Source organism: Numenius arquata, chromosome 9 (genome assembly GCF_964106895.1).
Source record: "Numenius arquata chromosome 9, bNumArq3.hap1.1, whole genome shotgun sequence".
In the NCBI taxonomy this organism is placed as follows: domain Eukaryota; kingdom Metazoa; phylum Chordata; class Aves; order Charadriiformes; family Scolopacidae; genus Numenius; species Numenius arquata.
In genome coordinates, this window is record NC_133584.1 from 40,247,773 (window position 1) to 40,268,959 (window position 21,187).

At 37.1% G+C, this 21,187-nt stretch overlaps 1 protein-coding gene across 1 annotated transcript in view; it reads right to left on the reverse strand.

The window, feature by feature from the left end:
• The window catches only part of DLGAP2 (DLG associated protein 2), a 386,067-nt gene that overhangs the window by 234,348 nt on the left and 130,532 nt on the right, over nucleotides 1-21,187 (reverse strand). The window contains exon 2 of the mRNA XM_074154150.1: nucleotides 10,821-10,853. The gene's annotated coding sequence lies outside the window, so the exon portion shown is untranslated. The remainder of the gene's footprint in view (nucleotides 1-10,820; nucleotides 10,854-21,187) is intronic.

The following is a 21,187-nucleotide window of genomic DNA, read 5'->3' on the forward strand; positions in this document are numbered from 1 at the left end:
CTGATGCTTCACCACTGCCAGAAAACTGAAAATCACTATGTCTAGTACAAAATTGTTTTTAAAGTAGTTTATATACAGTAAATACAAAGGAAAACAAAGGCAAAAAGCAAACAGCCACATGTTCTTCATCAGTAAGGGAATTAATTTTCTTCTATACCAATATGACGTACTGAAGATTACTGAGGAAAAGGCAAAAATAAAATCTCGATGGTGCCATTCACGGCATTGACTTAGAGCCTTATTTCATGAAATCCATAATAATCTGCATCAGGAATATGATTCCATCACTAAAGTACAAAGATCATGTGTGTTAAAGTACAAAGACCGTTGAGATGGAATTATTTCAACACTGTAACTATTTCATGTTAGCTGAGAAGTACTTTAAGTTTCTTTTCAGAATGGAGTCTGATTTGTCCTTAAAAAGGACACTGTCATGATATACTTGACAAACAAAAAAATGTAATGGCATAATGAAAATTCAACAAAAAAAAACAACCCGAAGAGGTTACTGTCTCTACATATGCTGAAAGAGAAATTATTTCCATGGTTTAATAAAATAAGCTATGGGAAAAGAACCCACTGACTCAAGTTTCAGTTATATTGTATGGGGTTAAAACCTGTAAAACCAGCACTGCGGTGGGAACTGCACTGTGGAGGACATGCTGCCTTTTGGTGCATCTGGAAATCAAGTTTTCAAGTAACTGGAACAATACACTGTCAAGATTTTTCAGAAATATTTTTCAGAGACAAGCGCTGAAGAGCTTGCTTAACATTCAGCTGCACAAGCTAATTGCTATTAACACAGTTTCTGCCATCATATTATTCATTTTCAGGGACAGTCAGTCAGCAATACGAAAAAGTACTTCCAACCACATATTCAAAGCTATTTCTTTGTCACATATTATTACAGACAAATGTTGGCTTTAATATTTTATAAGGTGTGTGACGATTCCAGTGACTAAAATTGTGATGAAAGCTGATGGAAAATAATCAGCAGGTACAGAAGTATAAATCATTCTGCTTGAAGTTCTTTGCCGTGAAAGTCCTTGCTCTTTTTCTACAAAATAGTTCGACTAATATCAGTTGTAGCTCTGCACAAGGCAAGAGCTCAGGATTTTCATACATCGTTGAGGTGAGTGTTGCCAGAATTTATCTAGGATTTATGCAAATGTACACTCTAGGAGAAGTCAGCATTCCTTCTGGGTGCAAATCTCTTCTAAATTAATGCAGTTTTTGGCTTCAGAAAAGGGTTCCTTCTCCTAGTACACTGTTTCGCAACTTTTCAGATTGATGATCCAGAATCAAAGTAAAAATCATTCATGATCCGCTCAATCAGAATGAAATGTGTACATGTGTGCAATAAGAATCATATAATTTATTTGTGCACGGGTTTCAAAAGATGGATTGGAAATATTCCATCTTGAATGTCACAGTGTGTGGTGACAGGAAAGGAAGTTTGCTTTCTGTTACAGCTATGGTTCTCAAACCTCACAACCACTGATTTTTTAAAGACTTTCTCCCTACCTAGAAGAATTAAACACTGATTGAGAAACTGTAACTTATTCTTCCATGCAGAAGATCCCGTGATACTCTACAGCATTTATAGTATCCCGTGATACTAGAAGCATTTTACATCTCACTGGTGTTCAACTTTATATCTAGAACTAGCTTCACGTTTTCCTAGAAGGTGGCAGATACTGATAATTCCCCTGTAGCACAAGGCTACTGGTGGATTTTTAGCTGGAAGCCATGGCAGGCTTAGCTTTTCTTACAAACCAGCTGCCTGCAGAGGCCAGACTGACCACCTGAGCATCCCCCTGAGCCTGGGACTACGGGACAGAGCCAGGGAGTGATACGGCAGTCCCTGCCGTCAAGCTTGCAAACCATCCACTCCAAACTATACACTGCAAACTAAAAACCTGCCCGTAACATCTGCCACTCCAACTTTACTCAGTCCAATCCTTAGAAACTTAAATAAGGAATGAATGTTGTAATGGTTTGAAATTGGAAGAGGGGAGATTTAGATTAGATATTAGGAAGAAATTCTTTCCTGTGAGGGTGGTGAGGCACTGGAACAGGTTGCCCAGGGAAGTTGTGGATGCCCCATCCCTGGAGGTGTTCAAGGCCAGGCTGGATGGGGCTTTGAGCAACCTGCTCTAGTGGGAGGTGTTGGAACTCGATGATCTTTAAGGTCCCTTCCAACTCTAACCATTCTATGATTCTATGTGCCCCCTTTTTTCAAAAAAAAAAAAAAAAAAAAAAAAAAAGACCTGTATGTTTTGGTAGAAATCCATCATGTTTCTTATAGTCCAAAGGCACAAAAGTATCCTTCTAAAATATAAAGTAACCTAGAAGCTGCAGGCAATATTCAGGAGACGTTACTGTTCAACTTAAAGAGATCTGCTATGTATATGTACAAAGGAGTATTACAGCTGAATGAATACACAAACCCTAAGCATTGCACAGCATGAAAATTAGACGACAAGGGAAAGCACAGACAATTCACACTATAAAAGAAAGGTTCTTATTTATGATATATACTTCTAAAATAACACCTTTAAGAGAAATATGCTACTGCAGAAATTAAGACACAGTGAACAAATCTGACATATACGAATGACTACTCAAAACAGGACATTTTATGTAATATAAAAACATGCTAAATAGTCAGAAAAATAAGAAAATTGAAAAAAAAAAGTGTATGTATATACATACGTACTTCTATTCAAAGGTTAATTTAAAATACCAGCATCTTCTAGGCTGCACTGACCTTACTGACATTGGTCCCTACTCCAGCAAACGCTAAAGTCCTGACCTCTACAGGGCTAAATAACATATGTAACTTCATTCACTGCTGGCAGAGAGAACACTCACATTACCAACACTGCATGCAGCCTCCAGTGTGTGCTGATTATAATCTTTGAGGCCAATTCTCCCCCCCAAGAAATCAAATCAGCTTTTCATTTATTCATTCATATTGGAGCAGGAAAGACGAGATAGTCCTTGTGTTTGGTTTTGTTTGGTTTTTTTAATCAAAACAATGTAAAATGAATGTACAAATAATACCTTCTACATTTGGGATTACATCCTATTTGTCCAAATTAAATCAGATTTTTTTTTTTTTTTTTTTTTTGGATTTGTACAACCCAGGAGGGCGAATCAGTAGATGAAAAAAACCAAGGACAAAAATGCAGTTTTGAGTAGAGCTGTTTCCTGTATACATGAGAAATAGAAACAAGGGAACAATGAATTTAATTTGTTCTAAATATAAATGACAGCTGAAGGCCTGAAAAACACTTTTTAAAAGAAAATAATTTATTTTTTTAAAATATACCTGAGAATCTTTTTCTTTTAAGACTTTTATCTTAAATTACCATAAGCTACTCTGTAAAAGAAATGTACCCAAAATTGAGATCACCATATCTCACACAGCTTACACAGGCCCTAGTTCTTTAGATATTCCACTCCTGATTTCAATACAACTAAATGAGATGGGCAACTTTATTCCTTATTATAGACAAAAGTATTCATTTTACTAATGCCATATATAACCTTGCAAACTATACAAATATAGACTATAGAATTTAGAAGAGTTCAAAATTAAATCTTCAAATATTTCAAGTATAACTAGACATGAGAGGTTTCTCTGCCACTAAATCTTTTGCAGGCATATCGTAGACAACTTATGCTGTCTGCCCAGATGCAGGCAACATGAGAATTCAGTACTAACATGTTGTTCAATATTGTTTGAATAAACTGTAACTCTTTCCTAAAAATCATGATACACATCACATCTCTTCACTTTATATAAAACCCAGCACCGTTCAAGAATAAGACATTATCAATATACTATAACTTTTTATCCTAAAAAAATTAGTGAGTAAAATCAGACATATTAGGCCAGTGAGAACGACATTTAAAAATCTTTAAGTTCATACAATCTCCAAATTTTGCAGGTTATTTTATTTTTTAAAAAATCTAGTGTTATTAATTTGTGTATTTCCCTTTGATCTAAGAGAAAAAAACAGGTTCAATATTTACAGACTACACAATGGAAAATGATAGCAATGTTTCTATGCAACTTGAAAAAGTTTCCATGAAGATGAAAAATCAAATCACTTCACTTTGAGAGTAGTAGCTAAAGTGTTAAAAAAAACAAAAACAAAACCAAAAAACCAAACCAAACCAACCAAACAAAAACAAAACAAAACAAAAAAACCAAAGAAAGGTATATTAGCAATACTCAGATCAGGAGGAAGTTTCATACAACCAGTGATTTTCCCAGAACCTATTATTTAAATGTTAGGAAGTAAGTTCACACAGTGACACAAATGTGATTATTCCTGGAACCCAAGGTGCTGGCATACAAATGGATCAAATTAGATAGATCAAAGACCCTGACCTTGTATTTACATAAAATTTTTCATAGATGACTGAATAAAGTCAGCATTATGTCCTTCACTTCAGGTAATAATTATGAATTATTATTATTATTATGTTGATAGCAGGAACAATAGTCTCTTTAACTGTTTCAGTGGTACATATACAGAACAAGAAACTTGTTTTAACAAACAATGTGAAATTTTTATAATTAGCAGGAAAAGAAGCAATATTAAAATTAAGCAAAGTAGATTTTATTACGTGTTATTGTTTCCTTAAAATTTTTAGGATTATGTGTTGTCAAGTGTACTTTGCTTCCTAAAACAACTTCAATTTTTGTTACTGATAACTGTTGGTCTAGTAAATACAGCATAAGTATAAAAAAGTTAAGAGTACAGGACTCTTGAAAGTCATTGCTAACAGTGGAAAAACTGCCAGTTTTCAGTGTGGATTACTAAATGTTAAGATTAGTGAAATGAAGATTAGCAAAATTCTCTGGAGTTATTAATATGCCTGTAATAGTTTTCCACTGGATACCAAGGGAAATGTTTATATTCAGAGCCAGAACTATCCAGATGGAACATCATCAATATTAAGACATATTGCCAAGTTTAAGGTATTTTTCTGAAGTACCTATTGTCCATTCTTTATTTAACAAAAAAACAAACCAGACGAAAATAAAACAAAGAAACCCCAAACCTAGACTTATTTCCCCCTCCTCAAACCCTAATACACTATTAACCAGAGCACAGAGGGCACGAAAGCTGGTAGTACCTGAAATAAATCCACCACTCTAATATTGACAAAACTGAAAAAGTCAATTTTTTCCTCAAGGAAAGCAACATTTTTCGTTGTTACTGCTAATTACTTATTTATAGTTCTTGTATTTCCCAAATTCTACTGAATATTTCAAGCAAAAACAAAAAATCAATTAAATCCATCTTCAACTTTTAATCAGATTAAAAACACTTCCATTTTTAATTGACATAAACTTCTGTGCGGATAAGCGACATTCTTGCACCTGCTAAAAATTTTGCACAAACTCTCTTCTTCTCAGAGAAAGACAAAATCATGTTGGCATCTTAGCTTGAAAATACAAATCAACAGTAGAAAACACTCTTCATCTTCTGACACTTGGATTTATTATCAGATAATATATAATTGTCAGAATATTCTCAATCTTGTGACACTTGGGAGTCACACGGTATCTATGCATTTGCTGTTTGAACTATCAACTGTTTTAACTTAACCAAAGAACAAGTTTAGGCAAAAAGACAATGTTCTCTTTGAGAGACATTAAGAAATAGGTCTCCTCCAAGCTCTTTTTTTCAATGGAACATTTATTTAACTAATTAATGGAAAGTCACTCTTCTAAGGTTGCTATTACAAGCTTGAACTCAAAGTCTAACAAACCGCAACCACTTCTTGCACCAGTTACTTGCAAAAATTAATGGGCAAACTTAATTCAAATTAACTGTAGGTGCATACCACAGCCCAAAAGAGATCTGAGATGAAGAAGAATCTGAAAGAGCAATAGTCAGGGTTGCCTACTACTTATTCCACAGTCTTTGCATAACTGCTCAGCGTATTCTACCATTCTTACAACGCATCAGGAACTTCTACACAGAGAAGCTTATTTTCATCATGGAATACTTTTCTAAATTGGAAATTGCTGTCAGCATCACAGTAACAGGAGAGAAACCTGAACACCTACAGCAAAGTTAACCCGGGTTTCCTCTCTCGTGGATATCAAAACAAAATTCTACACATAGCCACTGTTTTTTTATCTCAAACTGATAAGAATCCAACAAGCCCTTAAGACCACCAACAGAAGGTCAGATGAAATGGCAGTGCTCCCAGTGTTCTGTCTCTCATAACAGGGATAGCAGATACTTGGAAAAAATGCATTTTTCCATGCTCTCCCTAGTTTTAAGAGAGAAGTGTCTGAGGAGAAGTAGAACATACAATGATGCTTTATCTGGATCCAGTAATCTATAGCTTCTGGTGGATAAAGGACTACTTGAAACAAGTTGTATCGTTATCATTATTTTCTTCTGTTGAAACAGGTGAGACACTGAAATGCTGGAGAGAGTCAGACCTTGTATTAATTCTTCTCAAACTTCACTAGAAACATCCCCATTCAGTGCTATTTCTTTTTAACACCACATTTTCCAGATCTGTGTGTTCAGGTAAAGCTTGTGCTGCCAAAGAATGTGTAGAGGTGTCTATTTTTCTATAAGTTGAAAAGCTCTAGTATTGTACAGGACTGCCCATTTATCTTTAAGAAGGAAAGAAACAGAATAATCATAAAATACAAAGGCAAAAGCCATTAATAGAAACAGTAGGTCACTACTGTAGTTGTGAAGGATATTCAAAAAGCCTGGAAGAAGAGCTTCCATTTGCATCGGCTTTAAGAATCATAGAATCATAGAATCATAGAATCATAGAATCATAGAATGGCTAGAGTTGGAAAGGACCTTAAAGATCATCTAGTTCCAACCCCCCTGCCATGGGCAGGGACACCTCTCACTAGAGCAGGTTGCTTAAAGCCCCATCCAGCCTGGCCTTGAACACTTCCAGGGATGGGGCATCCACAACTTCCCTGGGCAACCTGTTCCAGTGCCTCACCACCCTCACTGTAAAGAATTTCTTCCTTATATCTAATCTAAATCTCTTCTCTTCCAATTTAAAACCATTGCCCCTTGTCCTGTCACCACTCTTCCTGACAAAGAGTCCCTCTTCAGCTCTTCTGTAGGCTCCCTTCAGGTATTGATAGGCTGTTATAAGGTCTCCCCGGAGCCTTCTCTTCTCCAGGCTGAACAACCCCAGCTCTCTCAGTCTGTCTTCATAGGAGAGGTGCTCCATCCCTCTGATCATCTTCGTGGCCCTCCGCTGGACCCGTTCCAACAGGTCCATGTCCTTTCTGTGTTGAGGACTCCAAAGAAGACAGAGTGGTCTACTGAAATCTTAGCTGCCACCAAGCTTACTTGTTTGCCACTTTGGTAACATAGAAAATTTTATTTGTTAATATAGTTTTTTCAAAAACTTCTGTGAATAAATACCAGGAGTTAGAAAGAACAAACATCTGCTTAAGGATTAATGGACACAGTTGTTCCTGAAACATCTCATGACTACACCAGTCTTTCTAACAGAGTACGCTGGCTGTCACAAAGACTGAGGTAGACACATATGTATAACGTTCTCTTCTCACTTAAAATGTGAGCAGGAAGAAAAAAGGAGGAAAACAACACAAGAGTATTTACCATGACAACATAATCTGTCAAACACAGATCACTTCCACAAAGGCAACTGTTGTCGTATGTCTGAAAACACGTCATTGCTGCCCTTGCATTTCCAGAAGATGGAGCAGCTCGAAGTAGCTACGCTAATGGGATTTATTAAACTGCTAGCTCTGCCTTCTGCAACTTAGTTTCCTCCCATTATAAAATAGGCCTCCTGGTCTTCGGGCATCTCACACTGATAGGCATGGTAGCTAACGTTCTTGTCAGTAACAGAGAGCAAAGCATGATTTTTGAAACAGAACACATAACCGTTTGCAGCTCATACAAAAGACTGGTTCTCAGAGACCTCAGTGTCGTCCAATTCATTTTCTTTAGATGGGCTGCAGAGGAGGACACAAGACACACATTTTTCGACAGATCCACAAATTCCACAGACAAAACACTGAAACGTAAAATCTGTATTCTGATAATTTATATCACCCTCCCATATCTGATATTTTTTCACTCTGTAAACCACATACCCCCATTGGCCCTCACCTGTGCAACAACATGTATGCAGATAAATGCACTTGCTACCAAAGTACAACACTAAGTGCTAAAAACTTTGCAAAGTGCCCCCAGCAAAAAGTTCTGTTTTACACAGCCATTTCCCGTTACACTTGGATATACCGGTAATCCAGGACAAAACTGCTGGTTTTGAAAGGAGGGGTGATGGCTAGATAAAGGATGAACCATCACAAGAACACTGAAGGCTTCAGCTGACCAATCTGACAATCAGAATTTGTGGCTTGCAATAGGCTTGCATTCGGCCACCTTTCTCCTAGAAGGTGTTCAGAAACTCACCACTAGCTGCCTGTAGGGTTTTCAATAAATGGCACAAACAGCTTCAGAGGAACCCAGAAGTGGTAGGACGTGAAGCCTTGTCTTCCTCTCTCCCAAGCCAGGGAGATTTCTCCACATCTACTATTTCATGAATGAGTCTCTGCTTACCACTTTGGAAATGAATATAGGAGGCCTACACCATTGTGTATCCATACTATAATTTTGTAAATTCATCTCAAAGTACATTAATATACTTAGTGAACTTTGATTTTTTTTTCTGAAAAGGATGAGGAAAAGGAACCTGGAGGTAAATGCTATCTACCATTAACTGATATTCTTTGAATTTGCCTCAGATACCAAAAATACAAACTATAAGCCAAAGAGTATCTCAAATTTCTGAAGAAGAGTACAGAGGAAAGTCAGCAATTCCAATTAAAACATTGCAAAAAGTTGATTTTTTAGTTCTTCCCTAGTTTTCTAAGTAACTCAATTAGTTTACATGAAACCATAGCAAAATTTAAAGAATGTTCCAGAGGAAAACTATATTTTTTGAGGTTTGAGTTGTTGGTTTTTTGGTTTTTATTTACATGAAAAAGATGTCGAGTTTCTTTAAGAACGGCCTTTTTAAAACTGAAGTCATGTCTATTGAGCAACATGTTCTTCCTCACAAAATCACATCTAAAACTTCTGTGAATGTTCAGTCTTAGATCAGAAATTGTGCTCATCTGGCAAAGAAAAAAACCTAAGATTCTAAGTCTTGTCAGTAATCTAAGCTGACATTAACATCAATACTTTTAAAAATGAGGCAGAGAATTAATAATTAGCATTCTAGTAATACTATGTTTGAGGGGAGAGTATGGTGATCCAGGAGACACTCACTCCTGGGAAAGTTCATTTCTACTCAGCTAAAAAGCGAACATTATGTTCTTGAGGTCTGTTCCCACACCAATACATATAATTATCTTTTGATTGTGGGTTTTTAGTCATATAAACGTTAAACATTTTTATTACTGATTATTTTTGGAGTTCCCTTTTTACAAAGCCCACGTACATTTATTAAAATTTGCAAAGCTGAACAGGTATGAAAGAACAGCAATGAGAAGAAAAGGGGAATTATTGTTATAAAGCAGGCATAGCATGCAGTAAAACAGAACTAATCCAATGCATAACTTTAAAGTTGGACAACCTCATCAAGAAAGGAATATCTCATGAAAGGCAAATAAGCACCTGTCTTTTTTTTCCTTTTCATACGTGTATCTGTGCTATTATAAATTTATCAAGTAAAGGACAAAGAAAATTAACAAATTTTGACTTTATTTTAATAGGAATGTAAAGTCATAACAAATCTCTAAAATGATTATTTCTCAGTAGATAACAAAGGAGAAACAGATAACTAATGTTTAGTTTACTGAGTTATTGCATTAGTTGCAACGTCTCAAAGCCTTTCACTTCCAGGCTTCATCTCTTAATAACTTCTCCCTCTTAAATTTATAAAACATTAGAAGTTTAAATTGTTTTTCAGAAACTACCTAAGATATAAAGCTGAATATCTTTGGGAACAGCCTAGAATCTATAATTTAATTTTTTAACTAATATACTTTGCCTCAGCATTTACATTTGCTATTTCAGACTATGTTTCTTAGACAGACTCCAGATGGTTGATTTGAAACTAAGGTCAGCTTTTTGACATTTTCTTTATAATAGCACCAATGTTAATAAATAAATGAATTAGATTTTCCTCAATAATGGCATACTTTAAAAATCATAATCTCATTGCTTCAGTGTTCATTTAGGTAAATTGTGGGTCTCACCTTGGCATTTAATTAGTCACTTGGAAAAAAACCAGACCAAATAAACCACCAAACACCTTCACGTGGAGACATATTTTCACTGCATAACAGTTATTGCTTAATTACCTTTATTTCAGAAGCAATATTTATTCACCTCACCTGCTAAAAAGTGTTAGCCTCTCTCACTTCTCTGTAAATGTAATATCAAATAGAAAAACATTTTCTCATTTCCCTTTAATGTCCAGTCCTTTTGTTTTCCATCCTCAAAGCGATGTCCTTAAATGTCTCTTCACACTCTCTCTTACCCCAAATTAGTTTGACAAACACACAAAAGAATAAGAAGTAAATATTTCAATTTTTGCCCTAGTGGAATATTTGTCCTTAAAGATTATTTCCTGCCTGGAGCATGTACTGTGCTTTACTCAGCTTAGTTCAATTCATTTTTTGGTATCTAACACAGGGAAGAATGTCTCTGATTGGTTCTCATCATTCAGATACCATTTACAACCTACGGTACATGTCTATAATGTGAGTCACATGTTCACCTCTCCTGCTTTGAAAAATAATAGTAGGAAAATATGCTCACCTTCAGGCTCCCCACAAAGTGTACACTGCGACTCTGCAAAGAAAAAGAGAAAGATTGTAATTTCTTGATTTTAAGATCTATCACAATTAACATCCAAATATAACAAAACTTATAGAACTCAAAGTTCACACGAAAAATGAAATTCTATTTTCAGCACCCAATTTTTAACAGCTGCAAAATAACTTTCAAAAAAGAGGTTTTGCAAGAAGAATTTTAAAATAGAACTATATAAATGCCTAGTTACATTTATATAACTATCACCTTCATCAACTCCAGCTGAATGCATTCACGTGGCAGGACTTTTTGCTTCCACATGACTTTTTTTGTATTTGTAGACGTACAATACTGCAATGACAACAGTCACTCAAATAAAAAGTTTAAGCCTCCTAATATTTTATTACTGGAGGTAACAAACCGTAATAGTGACAGAGTAATTATATTCCACTCTCATAAAAGACTTCCAAGTCCTCCCAGGCAAGAGGAGTAAGTCAGTCAGACAATGTAAATGTGCAGTTATACTCTGCAAAATATTCAAGTATAGAAATGAAGGAAATAAAACTCCATCATAACAAACAGACGGTCTCTAAACGTACGATTACTATTTTATTCACACTCCACTATTATGGAGGAAGTATTTTAAAGTATCCCTTGAGATTGAGCTGCTTCAGGTGATAGTATCAAGCTGCAGAACAAAGCTATTGTTTAGAATCCAAACACCAGAATCAATTGAAATCACAGAGAATGTAATTAAGTCAGCAGATAATTCTGATACAATTGAAAAAGTTCTACTAGAACAAAACAGCACAATATATTTTAAATCACAAAATAGAGATTTCAGAGATTTAACACTCAGATGAAAAATTACACCTCTAACAACAAGTATGCTGAAGCAAATATATGTATATACAGGCATACACACATGTGCGTGTATACATTTTTATATAAATTCAGTACAAAAAGCAGTTTAACATGCCTGGTGCATAGAAATCTAATTCAAAAGCTCGCTGAAATTATCTCTGGCCTTGAATGAGAAATGGGAAATTGGACTTTAGCTGTGATCTTGACTCGAAGGCAAAAAAAAGCCAGAAACATAAAATATGAAACACAGACACTGAGTAGGCTGTCCTTTACAGTGCCGCTGTGACATTGCAAGTTATTTAGAAGTACTTTCTCCATACAGGTAAGAGGCCATCTCATCATAACCCACTGTTATAACGGTACTTGACCCTACATCTTTCATATATTTTAAAAATGTTAATAATTGGTTGCAGTGTACATGAGGGAAAGGAACGAGAAAAATTATTTTTATCCAGGCAACTCTGCAAATCACAACTTTTAAAGCAGCATAAAGTTGCACGATAGAGAGGAATTCATTTTGATGCAGTTCAGCACCTTGAAACACGCAGCTGAGCTGTCTATTGATAGACTCACCAGCGTCCCCAAACGGATCTGACAAACTGCAGACAACACCCCAACAGCAAGCTTGAGAAAAATCACCAGTGAAAAGCATGAAAAGCCCAGTCTCAGACAACACAGGCCAGTTTCTTTCACTGCTGGATGAAAAATGCACTTGCCACAACCTGAAGTGATGCAGAGAAAGCAGCTCAGAAGATCTTTTTTTCACTTTTAATTCAAAGACTTTCTGAGCTTTTACTGAGAGGGCCTGCCTGTCTGTGTGCAGTTTATTATCCTGATTGATAAGGAAGAACAAGCTGAGACTTTGTTTCTGAACTTCTGACTTTTAGCTGATCCTCTACGTCCTGCTAACAACTGCTCCACTGGTTTGTTACATCCAAAGAGCCTGCCTGACATTTTTGGCAGCTCTAAACACCATCTTCCAAAGGTCCCCACTCAACAGTACAAATTAGTAGCTTCATTTTTTTTCCTCACTAACATAAATTAGCGCCAATGCTGCAAATTTGCACCAGGGTAGATAGTTTAACTGCAAAATAAGGCTTGCAGCTATGACTGGTGCCAGGAGGTTGTCCCAAAGCTAGCTAGGTGTCAGCACGATCCCCGCCAGACCACTGCTGCTTTGGGCTTCTTTTGGGTGTTTGTTTAAGGTCCCATGTTTATGGGAGAGCCGGATGTTTCTTCCCCTACCTCAGCATCCCCGGGGAGAGTTCGGGGGGGGATTTTGTTTTAATTCATCAACGTATGCCTTCCAGAGACTGGGAATCATTTCGGACTGACAGCAGTGCCTCTTTCTACACTGGTAAGACACAGACTTTGCGGATGCGGATGATTCACCAGTAAGCCTCTGTTTACGAACTTCCCCACTGTAGTTTGCTACTGTGGGGGAGGACGAGATACCCTTTTTGTTGTGCTTGACACATAGGGTTCGAGTGACAAATAAAAACACAACCGCTTCTACAAGACACGTGAACAACATGACAGGAAAAGATTTGCCAATTAGTGGAAAGCAACAGGCACGTAACCTGCCTTAGAAACCTCTGTTAGCATGAGATAAATCAATACATTGCTTTTTGTAGCTGACCCTTCCTTTTTCTTATGTTGTCAGGGATCTTAGACTTAGGCTACATCTTCACAATAACATTCACAGCGAGAGGAGTGTTCATTGTATGCAGCCTCTGGAGGTCTTCTGTTCAGGCTCCCGCTGTGAGCAGGGCTGTCACCAACACAAGTCCAGCTCACCTGGGGCTTTGATAGCCATGTCCTGAAAGCCACCGCAGATGGAGATTCCACAGCCTCGTAGGGTCCTACTTGCATCTCTCAGCCTGCAGTTTGGCCATTCTTCCTTCTTATATCACCCAGCACTGCCAAAAAGACTCTGGTTCCATCCTGCCTGTAACTCGCCTTCAAATAGCTGTAGCCCGCTATGGATCTTCACCTCAACAGACTAAATAAGCCCAGCTCCTTCAACTACTCTGACCAGAGGGCCCTTTGCTAGACTCCTTCCAATTTTTCCCTGTGAGTCTGGAAGCAGGGAGCCCCAACCACTGAACACAGTATTCCAGGTTCAGCCTCACCAGCACCAGAAGGAAATAATACCCTGCTCAGTTTTGCTGCTTATACTCGTCCTGGCGTAGCCCAGTACGCAGTTTGCCTATTTGCAATGAGAATGGTCTGTTGACCAGTTGAAATACCAAGTTGAAACTTGGTATTCACGTTCCTTCAGATAAAAAAATAAATGAAAAAAAATCAAGTCTTAGTAAGACCAGTCCCTTGATCCAAGTCTCCCACCAATTATAACAGTGCTAATGCAGGGCACGAGGGAAGAGGGAACGTGTGGCCAAATGAGGGCAGACCAAGACTGCTCTTTTCAAGACTGGCCAGCCCGTAGATTGGCTCAAGGGAATCGTGACATCTCAGCCTCAGGCAAATAACTTTTGTATGCCCATGCTGGGTAAAATGACATCTAAAGTGAAAGTGCTTGAACTACTGCACGTTGTGATGGAATCGGATCAGGGACATTACCACGTTTCAGACAAAGGTATTTCTTAAGCCTCTCCTTCTCACAGTTCCTAGTAATGGATTATGCCTCTGCATATCTGATTCATCTAAAGTATTATAATGATACTTTCACAGATGGTATTCTTTCTTTTTAATATGTTGCTAATCAGCTGCACTTAACAAAGATGCTCATTCTTGAAAACTCTCATATGTGTAACTTCTTTGTCATTGCTCTCAAAAGTGAAATGACTAAGACAGGCAAGTGTTCAGAGATTTGGGACCCAATAAATCAATAGAACAAGGAAAACCTGTATTTATATTATTAATCTCACTCTATCATTTTGAAATTGTCTAGCCAACAGAAATAATCTTCCCAGATACAAAAACTTGCTGACAAAAGAGGTCATAAGAAAGATCTTTTGAAGAAACAAATTTATCATGAAGACACAAGTTCTTCTTTCCCCCCTAAATAATACTAAATTCATTTTATTTTGATAGTTTTTCTTTTCTAACGTAAATGATAAGTAAAACTAAAAATAATAACCCAGACATAAAAAGGCCAACATTCTTTCTCCAAAAAGCTGTGCTCAACATTCAATTTTAAATGATAGTGAAGATAAATTATTCTGCTAAACATGTTCACCTTTCCTTTGTATATACTTTCCTTATATGGCTGGTGAAAATACAATAAAATCTACTATAAAGAGTAGATTTTACAATACACAATTTGATAAAGAAAAAAATATATGGGCCAGATGAAAGATACAAAATAACCATTAGGAATAAATTACAATTCAACGTAAGCTACACAATGTAAAAAGACTAAGACAACACAATATTATTAGCATTTAAAATCAGTTTAGAGAAAATAGTGGAGGGTATTTAATAGTTAACTACACTTTACCCTACGCTCTCAACGAGGGTTTACCCAGATTATGGACTCCAACCTGGATGAGTTTTGACCGAGGTATATGGAAGTGACAGCGTGACAAGAAATAATAGGCAAAGGTGAGAAGCAGTGCTGGAGATAACTTGTCACCTGAGCACCACATTCAGAAAATGGATGCGGTCGGCCCTTCTGGCTCCCCCTTGAATAACACCACCACACATCCAGGATTGTATCCCCACTTCATTTGTGTAACACACCTTTCTGTTTCTCTTTTCATCTGATACGACCAGAGACCCTTTGCAGCTTCTCCCTGCTGCCACCCTTCGCTATATTATTTTAAATTTTAATTACAGACATGTATGTTCTCTATTGCTTGTATTTCTCTTTGGTTTTTTTTCCCATTCTTGTCTAAATCTATTTACTAAGTGGCCAAAAAAAAAAAGATACCCTTGTTATATAATTACTGAATATCACTGCTTATTTGATTCTAGAATTCAATGCATCAGAGGAAAACTGGAAATTATTTTTGTTTCAAAGAGAAATATGGTTGGTCTCACAGAAAACAATTCTTGGTTTGCTTTTTTTTCCTTTCCTTTATGCATAATAATAATAATTTTAAAAGCAATAAAAACATAGATCAGGTTCCAGTGAGGAAATTTAGCAGACAGTGCTTTAGATTTTGGTTCTAATGGCAAGAAACGCAACTGTTTCTGACAGTATTTCATCAATGCCTCTTTACATCATTTTACTGATGTCAGTGAAACAGAACTCTGCAACACTCACAGAGACATAGAGTAGCCATGCGTTATATTGAGATTTAGTGCAACTGAAGAGCAAGGTATAATTTAAGGCTAAGCTGTGAAACTTCTAATAATTTTCAGGATTTTAATCCAATATTTGTATCTAAGCTTGTCTATAATAGTGCTAATAAAAGCTATGAACTACGTTTTCTCTTTTCATGTCTATTTTTTCTCCTACACCTTTTGTCTTCATCTGTAGCTTTTTCCTCCTGTTGATACCTCCCCATTGCACTATACCATCAGCTGAAACACCAACACGACAGAACTGTGGGATATACTGCAAGGTCTTATCATATCTGCCAAGATTCTCCCATTCACAACCTCTTGGTTCCACACTGATACTGGAGCAAATCCTGTGGAGATCTCCTGCTCCGTGTTGTCACCCATGTAGGTAAGTTATTGAAAGACACCTACAAAAACCAACTAGGCTTTTCTTCTGCTAAGCACATTTGAGATTTACCTACAGAAATTTTTTTTTAAATGTTATCTAAAACCTTTGATTACAGGGTATATAACCCTCTTTGGGTAAATTCTCTCTGCTGCTAAACTATCTTTGCAGTTGGAAATATTTTTCCTAAGTAGTCCAAACAGGCATTGCTTTTGACTATACAGATGGAGAATAACATTTTTAATGCACTTCTGAAAAAAATAACTAATTCAGATACTCATTGTTTCCTTCAGGTCTTGTTTTTTTTGTATTCTAAGCCTTCAATTTTTCCTCACAGTCATGGTTGCTAATACTCATCTCATCTTTGCTGTTTTTGCCTGGAGTCTTTCCAATTTAACCATATCTTAAAGTTACAAGTGCCCCACACACTGAATACAGTACACGACCTGAACCCTTCGACTGCCAGGTAGAGCAGAATATTTACACTCTTACATCCTTTTTATATTTCTAAGAATGCCATTGGCCTAATTTTGAGGAGCACTTCTTGACTCAAATGAGATCTCATCTTATTCTTAGAGATGGGAATTTGAGTGGCGGTACCTTGAGCAGTCACCATCATAAGAATGAAATAACTCAAGGATACTTTGTTGGTCTGCCTTTGCAGTAAGAGCCCTATTCATGTAATCCAAGTAAACCAAGTGAAATCCACAAAGCATTCCAGGTGCTTCTTACAACTTTTTGTTTGAAACTATGAAATGGAAAAAATAATCAAAATGACACTACACCAAAACACTGTGTTTCTTACAGTATTTTGAGTGCTGACAAGTAGTACAACAGGAAGAGAAAGCAACTACATTTGGACTCAGGTGTTGTTTTGGCCCATTTCCATGAACAGTCATAAAAGAAAGAAATAAAAATCATTTCAAGTTATGTAATCAAAAGAAAAGCAAGCAATTATACACATGTACATATACACACACCTGTCTATCTTGAAACCTTTTTTCTTCTTCTGAACAATATTATATATACAAAAATTGACTACCAGCAGTCAGTTCATCATGCAGAATGTACTGAAAAATGCAATAACTACTATTGTTTTGAACTGGTGTGGATATAGCCAATAAATGTATTTCACCCCTCTGAAACTATTTCTACAAGCACTTCTTGCTGAGTGCAAGAGCCTCCTTTCCTGCCTGCCTCCCACTGCTGATGGCTTACGGTATGACTGCTCTCAAGATCAGGTTCCCTTGCGTTTACAATTTCAGCTTTCTTGAATCTTTCCTTTTAACTGGGGTATACATAACAAAGGGCCTTTTACTGCCCAGGATCAGGCCTTGGGGTTAGGAAAAAAACCCAAAAGGTCTACTAGAGTTTTGGAGAATAGGAAAAATACAATAGAAAAAACAACTGCCTGTGAGATGCTAGCAGCTGAGCTATATTGGGAAAGACAGAGCAATGGGAATGAGTAGCCCTGAGAAGGGCAGACACTGAAAGAACTTTAAATAAAAACAGAATACAGAATAGCCACTATTAAAATAGAATGAGCCTAAAGCAGAAGAAAATCAACCAACCTGGCAGCAAACTTTGTATCCTTTTGAGCAAATGAACTGACATCCAACCAAATGCATAAAGCGACCACTAAGAGCCCATTATTTTCCCCAGATAAAAATATAAGGTTCATGCTCAAAGCAATGCCAGAACCTACTCACAGTACTTGCACATCAGATCCTTCTCCGTATGGAGTTTACACATTACACGTGCATTAACCAAGCCAAAAGAGATTTCAGAAATGAATTATGAGACCAGACAATCAAATATTTTCATAGGAAAACAAAAATGAAGCAATAAAAAGCAAAATATAAAACACTCAAGAAAGAAAGAAAAAAGTTAATGTTTCTCTTGGTGATCTGAACACAAATACTTTCTTTTCAGAGAATTCATAAACACAGTAATAAAATGGATGTGCTTTAGCACACTTCTGATACACGTTTCCAATGCACAGTATCAAAGCGGAGAGTCCAAATACCCTGAATGAGTCCAAAAAAGACCAGAAAATGTGTTTATAAAGAGCAAATCTACATGTTTTTCTCCTCATTTTTACACTTGTTTTCTAGTATTTGACATTCAAAGGTTAAAGTGAGTCATATTCCTCGCAGCCGAGGGAAGGAAACTTACCACCCCCTAATCATCATCGTTGCATCTTTATGAAAAACACCAAGGACAGTAAGGTTGGTGATAAAAAAAATTGTGAGAGCGGGGACCCACGAGAGTGCTGTGAAATACAAAACTGAAGTCAGTCTGCACCAGAGGCTTGCTCCAAACCCCCTCTGGAGTCAATGCAAGTGTCATTGGAGTTCAGCAGACTCAGGGTCAAATCTCAACAGCATACTAATGCAAAACTAGCCAGGCTATCTATCACCATTCCTCTCCTTTCTGTCTGGTTTTCTCTCTCTTCTTTCACTTTCCTCATTTTAAGACATTTCACCCACAACCTCAGAGCCTCATAAGAACAAGTAAAAATAGCACAAATCCAAGTTGGGCATGAGCAAAGAACCAAATAGATAGATGGCAAAAAATATTCAATAGGACAGCACAGTTGTAGAGTAGATCACGTACTCTGATACTCTGGTACTCTGAAGGTTAAGTGGATTTTTTCACTCCTTTCTCCTCCTTTTCTCTCATATAGGAATCAAATTTCAAAAGCATTTAAATGGAGTTGACTTGACAAACAGATTTAAGGTGGTAATTTGAAATACAAAGGGTGTGCAAAAAAAATGATGTGACTATTGGAAAAGGGAAGATATCAAGTTCAGGATGTATCCACATCTGGACATGACTGTTGAATGATGTCCTTCATGTAGAGTCAGTAATGTATATCAACTTAGAACAGTACAGGTTAGAAGAGACCTCCTGAGGTCATTAGAGTTTATCCCTCAATTCAGAGCACTGCCAGCTTTAAAGTTACGTGCCCACTCAAGTTTTGAAAATCCACCAGGAAGGAGAATCAACAGTTGCTCTAGGCAACTGTTCCAGTGTTTGACCACCCTCACCATGAAGAGTTTCTTCCTTGTGTCTAATTGTCTAATTTCCCTTGCTGCAACATCTATCCGTTCCCTCCCTGTCCTTTCACTGTCACGTCCATTAAGAGTCTGGCTCCATCTGGCTGTAATGACCCATTAAGCAGCTGAGGACAGCAATTAGCTCTGTTCTCTTCTTAGCTTCCTCTTCTTCAGGCTGAACAAATCCAGGTCTCTATGCACATCATATGCTCCAGTACCCTACCCATCTTGGTGGCCATCCTCTGGACAAGCTCCAATTTGTCTATGCCTCTCTTATACTGGAGTGGGGGTGTGTCAGGGGCGAGAATAGGGCACTACTCCAATTGCAGCATCTGAAGTGCCAAAAAGAGTGGAATAATCACTCCCTTTAACCTACTAGTTGTACTGATGCAGCCCAGCGTGCAGCCAGTATTCATTGCTGCAGATACACTTCTGAGATCCTAATAAAAGGGCCCTCAAACATGAAAGGTCTGTGATACACAACTAAAGCTTTGAACTGGTTCAGTCTCGAATGTATAGGGACCTTACATGCTAAGTGACTACTCAAGGAGGTTACAGCAGCAAACTCTGACGTGCCAGGCAATGTCTGCCAACAGCTAGAGACCATAGCTCAAGGACTTATCTGTGGTATAAGCCTTTTTCAATGTCCTGAGAAGGAATCCAATATGGATTCCTTCTTAAATACAAGGCTTGTTTACAAGAGCACTGAGCTATCCTCTGTAAGGATACATAAACGTGACCTCTGTCATAACCATTACAAAAGCACAGAGAGCTCACTGCAGGACTCAGACCTAAGCTCAAAATAACAACAGTGCTTAATTTTAGCTTTTACAATAGAAAATACATATTTATTTGGGATAGTAGGAACTTTCCAGTGAGTTAAACAGGAAAAAAAAAGAGTTTGCAATTTTCTGTAAAATAACTACTAACTTTAACTCCAAGCTCCTAACTTGTTCTGGTGAAATATGCAACCACTCCTTTACAAAGCCCCCGTGATGGAACAAGGTGCAAAGCTGGGCAGATCTGGAAACTGTTTATGGATGAAGTTTTCCATAGCGAACATTCCTTATGAACATTCTTTAAAAAAAATAACCCAAAATTCCAGTTGCAACTAAATGAACAATAATCAGAACTGGAGATACATCCTTTGAGAAAAAGATGTAAAATTGCAACAAAGAAATAGGAGTTGAGAATCCAAAAATATTTCATGAAGCTAAAAATGAGATGGAATTCAATAACTAAAAAATAGTCTGATCTTTTTTGCAGAAACGTTCATAAATTCGACCTTAAATAGCCAAAAACAGCGTATGAACAGAAGATTTAAATTCATTATTTCAACTGTGAGTCCCTTTTCCTTCTTCAGTACATCATGTACACAGCAACGTATACCTCTTTCAGCCAATCTCACCTTTTAGATTACTGCAGCAAGCTAGTATTCCCTGTCACTGATTTGACCTTCGCTTCCTTTATCCTTTTGTAATGGTCTGTTGATTTCTTTAATAGTTAGCTACAAGGAAGTCCAGATCTGCAGTATTAGGAGTCTATGTACAGAGCACAATTGTGGAAAGAAGCCCTAAGGTCAAAATAAAAATTGTTAACACACATTATGCCATAGCTGTAACTTCTAAGTATCACGAACCTCTATGCATTGCTTAGAAACTTCGGGGAACCTGAACTGCAAACACCCAAAACTCATATGGGATGCTTTTGTCTGGTTCTTAAATCTCACTGAAACGGGAATCTCAACACAAGCCTTGCAAGTATTTTAGATGTCGTTATTAATATATTAAAACCCTCAGAAAACTCTCAAGATTAAA